We start from the raw sequence: 7,396 nt of genomic DNA, 5'->3' as shown, positions 1-7,396 counted from the left end.
CATCCAGAAATCTCCACCAATGTTTGGAATGCCAACAGCCTCCGGGGTCCCAGACTAGGCATGTAAAGCTGTTGAGTAGCTTCAAACAGATTCTCAGGCTCCCGGGGTGACGAATGTCAGAATAGATTCCAGGATCCCAAACTTTGCTTTTAAATCCGCCTTTGTCTTGATCTATATTCTTCCATCTGGGCGGTTTAGAAAAAATGTACTCTCACTAAGATGACCAAACGTCTTCCGAGACCCATTCAATTGAACTTGATACCAATCCGTGCACTTCGAATTGAAGCGTGGAACCTTATTGAATCTTGCACACCTGCTCTAAGTACGAGCCATTTCCCTCTTACTCTTAAAGCCGTAGAGAGCTCTAAGCTGGCCATCTGTTTCAAGCAAACCATATTCAAGTGGAAAAGTAAAGATAAAGGTTAAGGATTGTACCCACTTGAAGCTTGTATTAGGTGGTAATGGCCTTGGGATAGGTGTTTCCAGTGGTTCTGTAAGCTCTACTCCCTTGTATTCTTCTACAAATTCCTCTACTTCTTTGTAAAATTCTTCAACTGCAACTGCGTCTTGATCAAAATCTTCTATGTCTTCCTCGTCACTCAAGTCATAAGTTGGAGGTTGAGAGAAATCTACCTCGACGTCATCTTCGTATTCACTTGGATAAGGTTCTTCAGGCTCAAGGAGTTCAATTGCAGGTGCAAGTTCATGACTAGAAGAGCTTAATTCATGGTCAACACTGCCTATGGAATCAATTTCTTGATCTGTTCCGTCCAATTTTTCACAAGGTATATGCTTCGGAGGTTGTGCACTATCCCCCTTGGCATCAAATTCGAACTCCTCGGCAGAATCCTTTACAGTTCTCGATTCCCATGGAGGTTCAGCATCTCCTAAATCTTCAACCACTTCTTCTTCTACAACTATTATGGCTTCCTCCACTTGTTCCAATACAAAGTCATGCTCCTCATTGTCCACCGAAGTTTCTAGTGTCTCCTTCATACTACACTCTTCTTTTGATTCTCCACATATAGCCATGCGAGTACTTTAAGTGCTCAGATGTCGGGAAGCTATTATATTTACTACCTCGGTTAAGGCAGTAGTGAGTTCCAGTACGTCCCTTTGCATCTTCGCTTGCCCTTGAAGAAGAACATGAAGTTTGTCATCCATTGGAGGTTGGGGTGGATATGAGGATTCATTGGTTGGGAGAGAGGGTTCATAATAAGAATGTGGTGGTTCTTGGGAGTAATTGGATTGGAATTGTGGTGGATAAGGGTCATACGGTGGTGAATGGTGAAAATGAACTTGTGAGTGTGGTGGTTCAAAGCTATGTTGAGAGGGTGGTTCATAAGCACAGGGTGGAACTTGTTGGTAACTACAAGGGGATCCACCATATCTATCAGCTTGGTATGCATTGTAGAGTGGTCCTTGCCTATGATATCTTGGAAGGTGTTGTTGCCTAAAGGGTTGATCAGGTCCTCTTGGCTCCATCCATCTTTGATTGCTTAGACCTTGATGCATATTCCTGTTATAGCTTCCACTCCTTTTAACAAATTTAGAACCAAACTCAAAGCGAGAGGGGTGAGAATTCATAGTAGCTAATAGAAATTAAATAAAAGGGAAAAACAAAAACAAATAAACAAGTAAAAGAAAAAATATTTACAATATCCAATAATAAGGCACATGTTTGCAGTTCCCCGACAACGGTGCCATTTTGACGAATGGTTTTTCTATCGGTAAAGAAATTCACAAATATAATCGCGTTGCAAGTATAGCTTCTAAACCAACAGAAAATCCTTTCGTACAAACGTTTGGTTGTCACAAGTAACAAACCCCTAAATAAATTGATAACCGAAGTATTTAAACCTTGGGTCGTCTTCTCAAGGAACTGCAGGGAGGTGTTCTTATTATTGGTTATGAGTCTTGTAAATTGGGGATTTTTTTAAAATAAGGAACAGGTAATTTAAATGATAAGAAAATAAATAAATAACTATAAAATAAACTCTTGGCAAGGTATGAAAATTCAGAAATCCTATCCTAGTTATCCTTATCGATGGTGATGAGAATTGAGTTTTAATCCCACTTAGTCAACCTTCACTAAAGCAAAGGAAAATCAAGTGGACTAATTAGTCTGATCCTCATGTCCTAGCCAACTCCTAAGAAAGGACTAGAGTTAGGGGAATTTAATTCAATTAGCAAAAATAACAATTAACAATCACGATAAGTTTGATAACTCAAGAGTCTCCAGTTAATCAATTAAAGCCAAGAATATAAAAAGCTAAATAAGAATCATAAATCTGAAATACCTCAATTGCATTAATAAGAGAAAATCCTAACATGAATGGTTCATAAGCCAATTTGGCAACATAAGTAATTAAATAAAAGCATTAAAATATCTGAAAGTAAAAGAGAAATATAAAGTAAAAGGAATATTGAACCTGAGAAGAAGTTGAAATCCTAAATCCTTTAAGAGGAATCCTAATCCTAAAACCTAAGAGAGAGGAGAGAACCTCTCTCTCTAAAAACTACATCTAAAAATATGAAAAGTGAATGTATGATATCTTCTCATGAATAGATGCATTTCCCCACTTTATAACCTCTAATCTGTGTTTTCTGGACTTGGATCTGGGCCAAAAAGGGTTTCAGAAATTGCTGGGGGCGTTTTCTGCAGTTTCTGCACGTGGCGTCTGTCACGCGTCCGCGTGGTCATCTGGGAGTTTTCCTTATCACGTGTTCGCTTCGGTCACGCGTACGCGTTATTTGCATTCTGCTCAAGGCACGCGTCCGCGTCAGTGATGCGTTCGCATCACTGCCTTTTCGCGCTGGGCACGCGGCCGCTCCGTCCACACGTTCGCGTCGCTGCCCTTTTCTTCAAAACTTTATTTTTGTGCTTTCCTTCCATTTTTGTATGTTTCCTTTCCATCCTTTAAGTCATTCCTGCCCTATAAAGCCTGAAAGCACTCAACACACAAATCACGACATCGAATGGTAATAAAGGATGATTAATTTTAATATTTCTAAAGCATAGGAAACATGTTTTTCACATATATCACATAATAAGGAAGGGAAAGTAAAACCATGCAATTTACATGAATAAGTGGGTGAATGATTGAATAAATCACTTAAATTGAGCACAAAATACATCATAAAATATGAGTTTATCAGTGCGCGTAGGCCACGTGTGGACGTCGATCTCAGATCGGCGTCTCCATCCAACGCCCAGAAAGTTGGGCTAGAATCGTGCAGCTGGTGTGCGATGACCACCAATTGGCCACGCGTGCTCGTCAATGACGCGTACACGTCAATTTAATTTGCACACACTATGCATGGGTGGTGCGCGGAAATCGTGACGGTTCCATTCCTTGGTAACGGCGCTAAAAACTCAATACACACGTTCATGATCTTAATTCTTTGTCACAACTTCGCACAACTAACCAGCAAGTGCACTGGGTCGTCCAAGTAATAAACCTTACGTGAGTAAGGGTCGATCCCACGGAGATTGTCGGCTTGAAGCAAGCTATGGTCACCTTGTAAATCTCAGTCAGGCGGATTCAATTGATTATGGAGATTTAGTACTTAAAAGATAAATAAAATATAAAATAAAGATAGTGATACTTATGTAATTCATTGGTGAGAATTTTAGATAAGCATATAGAGATGCGTTCGTTCCTCCTGAACCTTTGCTTTCCTCCAATCATTCCTACTCCTTTCTATGGCAAGCTGTATGTTAGGCATCACCGTTGTCAATGGCTACATCCTGTCCTCTCAGTGAAAATGGTCCAATACGTTGTCACTGCATGGCTAATCATCTGTCGGTTCTCGATCATACTGGAATAGGATCCATTGATCCTTTTGCGTCTGTCACTACGCCCAGCACTCGTGAGTTTGAAGCTCGTCGCAGCCATCCCTTCCCAGATCCTACTCGGAATACCACAGACAAGGTTTAGACTTTCCGGATATCAAGAATGGCCGTCCATGGATTCTAACTTATACCACGAAGATTCTGATTAAGGAATCCCAGAGATACTCATTCGATCTAAGGTAGAACGGAAGTGGTTGTCAGGCACACGTTCATAGGTTGGGAATGATGATGACTGTCATGATCATCACATTCATATTGAAGTACGAATGAATATCTTAGAATCAGAATAAGCTTGAATTGAATAGAAAAACGATAGTATTTTGTATTAATTCATGAGGAACAGGAGAGCTCCACACCTTAATCTATGATGTGTAGAAACTCTACCGTTGAAAATACATAAGTGATAATGGAGTTCATTGGTCTCGGCCCCAGAGGGGAACCGGAGTAACCAAGACTTAAAATGATCCGAAGATGTAAATACAATAGTAAAAAGTCCTATTTATACTGAACTAGTTACTAGGGTTTACAAAAATGAGTAAATGATGCAGAAATCCACTTCTGGGGCCCACTTGGTGTGTGCTTGGGCTGAGCATTAAGCTTTAAACGTGTAGAGGCTTCTCTTGGAGTTGAATGCCAGTTTGTAACCTGTTTCTGGCGTTTAACTCCACTTTGCAACCTGTTTCTGGCGTTTAACTCCAGAATGCAACATGGAACTGGCGTTGAACGCCAGTTTGCGTCGTCTAAACTCGGGCAAAGTATAGACTATTATATATTGCTGGAAAGTCCTGGATGTCTACTTTCCAACGCAATTGAGAGCGCGCCATTTGAAGTTCTGTAGCTCCCGAAAATCCACTTTGAGTGCAGGGAGGTCAGAATCCAGCAGTATCTGTAGTCCTTCTTCAGCCTCTGAATTTGATTTTTGCTCAAGTCCCTCAATTTCAGCCAGAAAATACCTGAAATCACAGAAAAACACACAAACTCATAGTAAAGTCCAGAAATGTGATTTTTTATTAAAAACTAATGAAAATATACTAAAAACTAACTAAATCATACTAAAAACTATATAAAAATAATGCCAAAAAGCGTATAAATTATCCGCTCATCAATGGGCGTGCGCGACGCATACGCGTCGTGTGAAAATTTTTGCCCCCTTAATTGAAACAGAGAGTTGCACCAAAATAACGCTGGATTCGTGCGTTTAGCACAATTTTAGTCGACGCATACGCGTGTCTCACGCATACGCATCATTTTCATTATCCCCTATCTACGCGTTCGCGTCAATGATGCTTCCGTGTCATTTCAATTTTACCTCATCCACGCGCACGCGTGACCCACGCGTACGCGTGGATTTATATTCCCTAATCCCCCTGACATGGAAACCCTAGCCCCAGCGTCACTTCCCCCCCGCAATGTTCCACCTCCATTCTTCTCTCTTCCTTTCAACCTCCCACTGCCACCAGCCACCACTGCCGCCATCACCGTCGCACCGCCACCGTCACTGACCCCCAAACCCGCCGCCATTCACCCCTCCCTCACCCCTCTTTCTTCTCCTCTTCTCCTTCTCCTTCCCCTTCTCAAACCACCACTGCCCCCTGCCCCATCGCCGACCCAGCCCGCCGCGCCACCACCGTCGACGACCCTTTGCAGCACCGCCCTCACCCCCCTCTTCCCCCTTGTCTTCCTCTTCTCCCCCTACTCTCTTCTTTTGCCCCTCACCCATTGCCCTCTCTTCCTGCCTCCGCTGATGCAGCCACATCTTCTGCTGCCCCTTCAGCACCTGCTGCACCACCCACACACACAGCACCCTCACCTGCTTCCTAGCCCATTTACCACTTAGTGCACCGCCTCTTTGAGCGCCTACATCAGATGGAGCATCGAAACTAGTGGTGATATGAGCGGTCTGAGTGTCGAAGCAAGCGACGCTATGAGCATTTGAAGTTGATGATCCGGTCGGGCCACACTGACATTCCCTCCGAGCCTGACACACCATCAGAGCCATCTGAGGAAGAGGTGGATGAGCAGGAGGACGATTGATGGGAAGCAGAAGCTGGTGAATTAAAAATTTATTAAAATAGTTACGTTACGAGTACAGTTCTTAACTCACCGAAAATCTACCTATCAATTTAGAAATATGTCACAGAGAGTTTAAATTAAAATTACTGGGAGTTTTAAGTCCCAGGTCGTCTCCCAACGAGTTGCAGAAAAGTGTGCTGTTTTATTAATCAGATGTTCCAAGAAGTTGAGCTAGGTAAATTGGGAATTAAATTGAGGAATTTTAAGTAATATAAATAAAAGCCTTGACTGGAAATTGATTGGTTGGAATCTCTATCATTGATGGTGTGATTGTAAGATTAATTTATAATTAATGGTTGTTCTGTTTGGTTATCCTTTACTAGGTAAAGGAAAGTCAAACAAGTGGGAATGCCAGATCTGTTCACAAGTTGCAACCCACTTAGTTCAAAGGGATTGGCGTTTGTGACAAGATAGCAATCCAACCTTTAACCCAATTACAAATTTTCTTTCAATCCTTCCAACTCAAGAGTTCCTTTTAATCAACTCCCCATCAAGTAAGGGAACTACTCACGCATTGTAAATAAAGAATCCATGGAACATGAAAGGAAATTAAAAGAAGACATGATTATTGATATTGAAATTGAATTAAAAAGAAATAATCCTTGCATTAAATAATCATAAAAGTATCTGAATGACAAAATTGAACATAACAAAGAACATGGAAGATTAGAACCAAGTTAAGAGAACAAACTAGAATGATGATATCTTGATGAGGAAATAACTCTTCTCAATGTTCCAATGCTAAGATCAATTGAAAATTAAAATCCTAAAACTAGAGAGAAAGACCTAAGAGAGTGAAAAACTCGATCTCGAACTACTGAATGAATGTCTCTGTTGTTTCTGCATATTCTCTGACTCTAGTCTGCTGTTCCGGGCCGAAAACTGGGCCGGAATAAGGCCCAAAATCGCTCCCATCGAATTCTGCAGATTATGCAGATCGCACATGTCACGCGATCGCGTCGTCCATGCAGACGCGTCGCTTGCGCTTTTTCCTCTCCACGCGTTCGCGTCGTCCACGCTACCGCGTTGCCTGTGCTTTCCAATCCGCGCGGCCGCGCAAGCCATGCGACCGCGTTGCTGCGATTTGTGCTCCTTCGCGCGGTCGCGTGAGCCATGCGACCGCGTCACTTCTCGCTGGTTATCTCCTCAATTTCTTGTGTTCCTTCCATTTTTGCTAGCTTCCTCTCCAATCTCCATCTCATTCATGCTTTATGGGGCCTGAAACACTTGACACACAGATCACGGCATCGAATAGAATAAAGGAGAATTAAAAGTAAATAATTAAAGTCTCTAGGAAGCAATTTTCAAACATGTACTGAATTTAGGAAGGAAATCTAAATGCATGCTAAATTGATGAATAAGTGGGCAAGGATCATGACAAAACCATACAATTAAACACAATATAAACCATAAAATAGTGGTTTATCAACCTCCCCACACTTAAACATTAGCATGTCCTCATGCTAA

Source organism: Arachis hypogaea, chromosome 11 (genome assembly GCF_003086295.3).
Source record: "Arachis hypogaea cultivar Tifrunner chromosome 11, arahy.Tifrunner.gnm2.J5K5, whole genome shotgun sequence".
NCBI lineage: Eukaryota > Viridiplantae > Streptophyta > Magnoliopsida > Fabales > Fabaceae > Arachis > Arachis hypogaea.
This window is presented reverse-complemented; position numbering follows the sequence as displayed.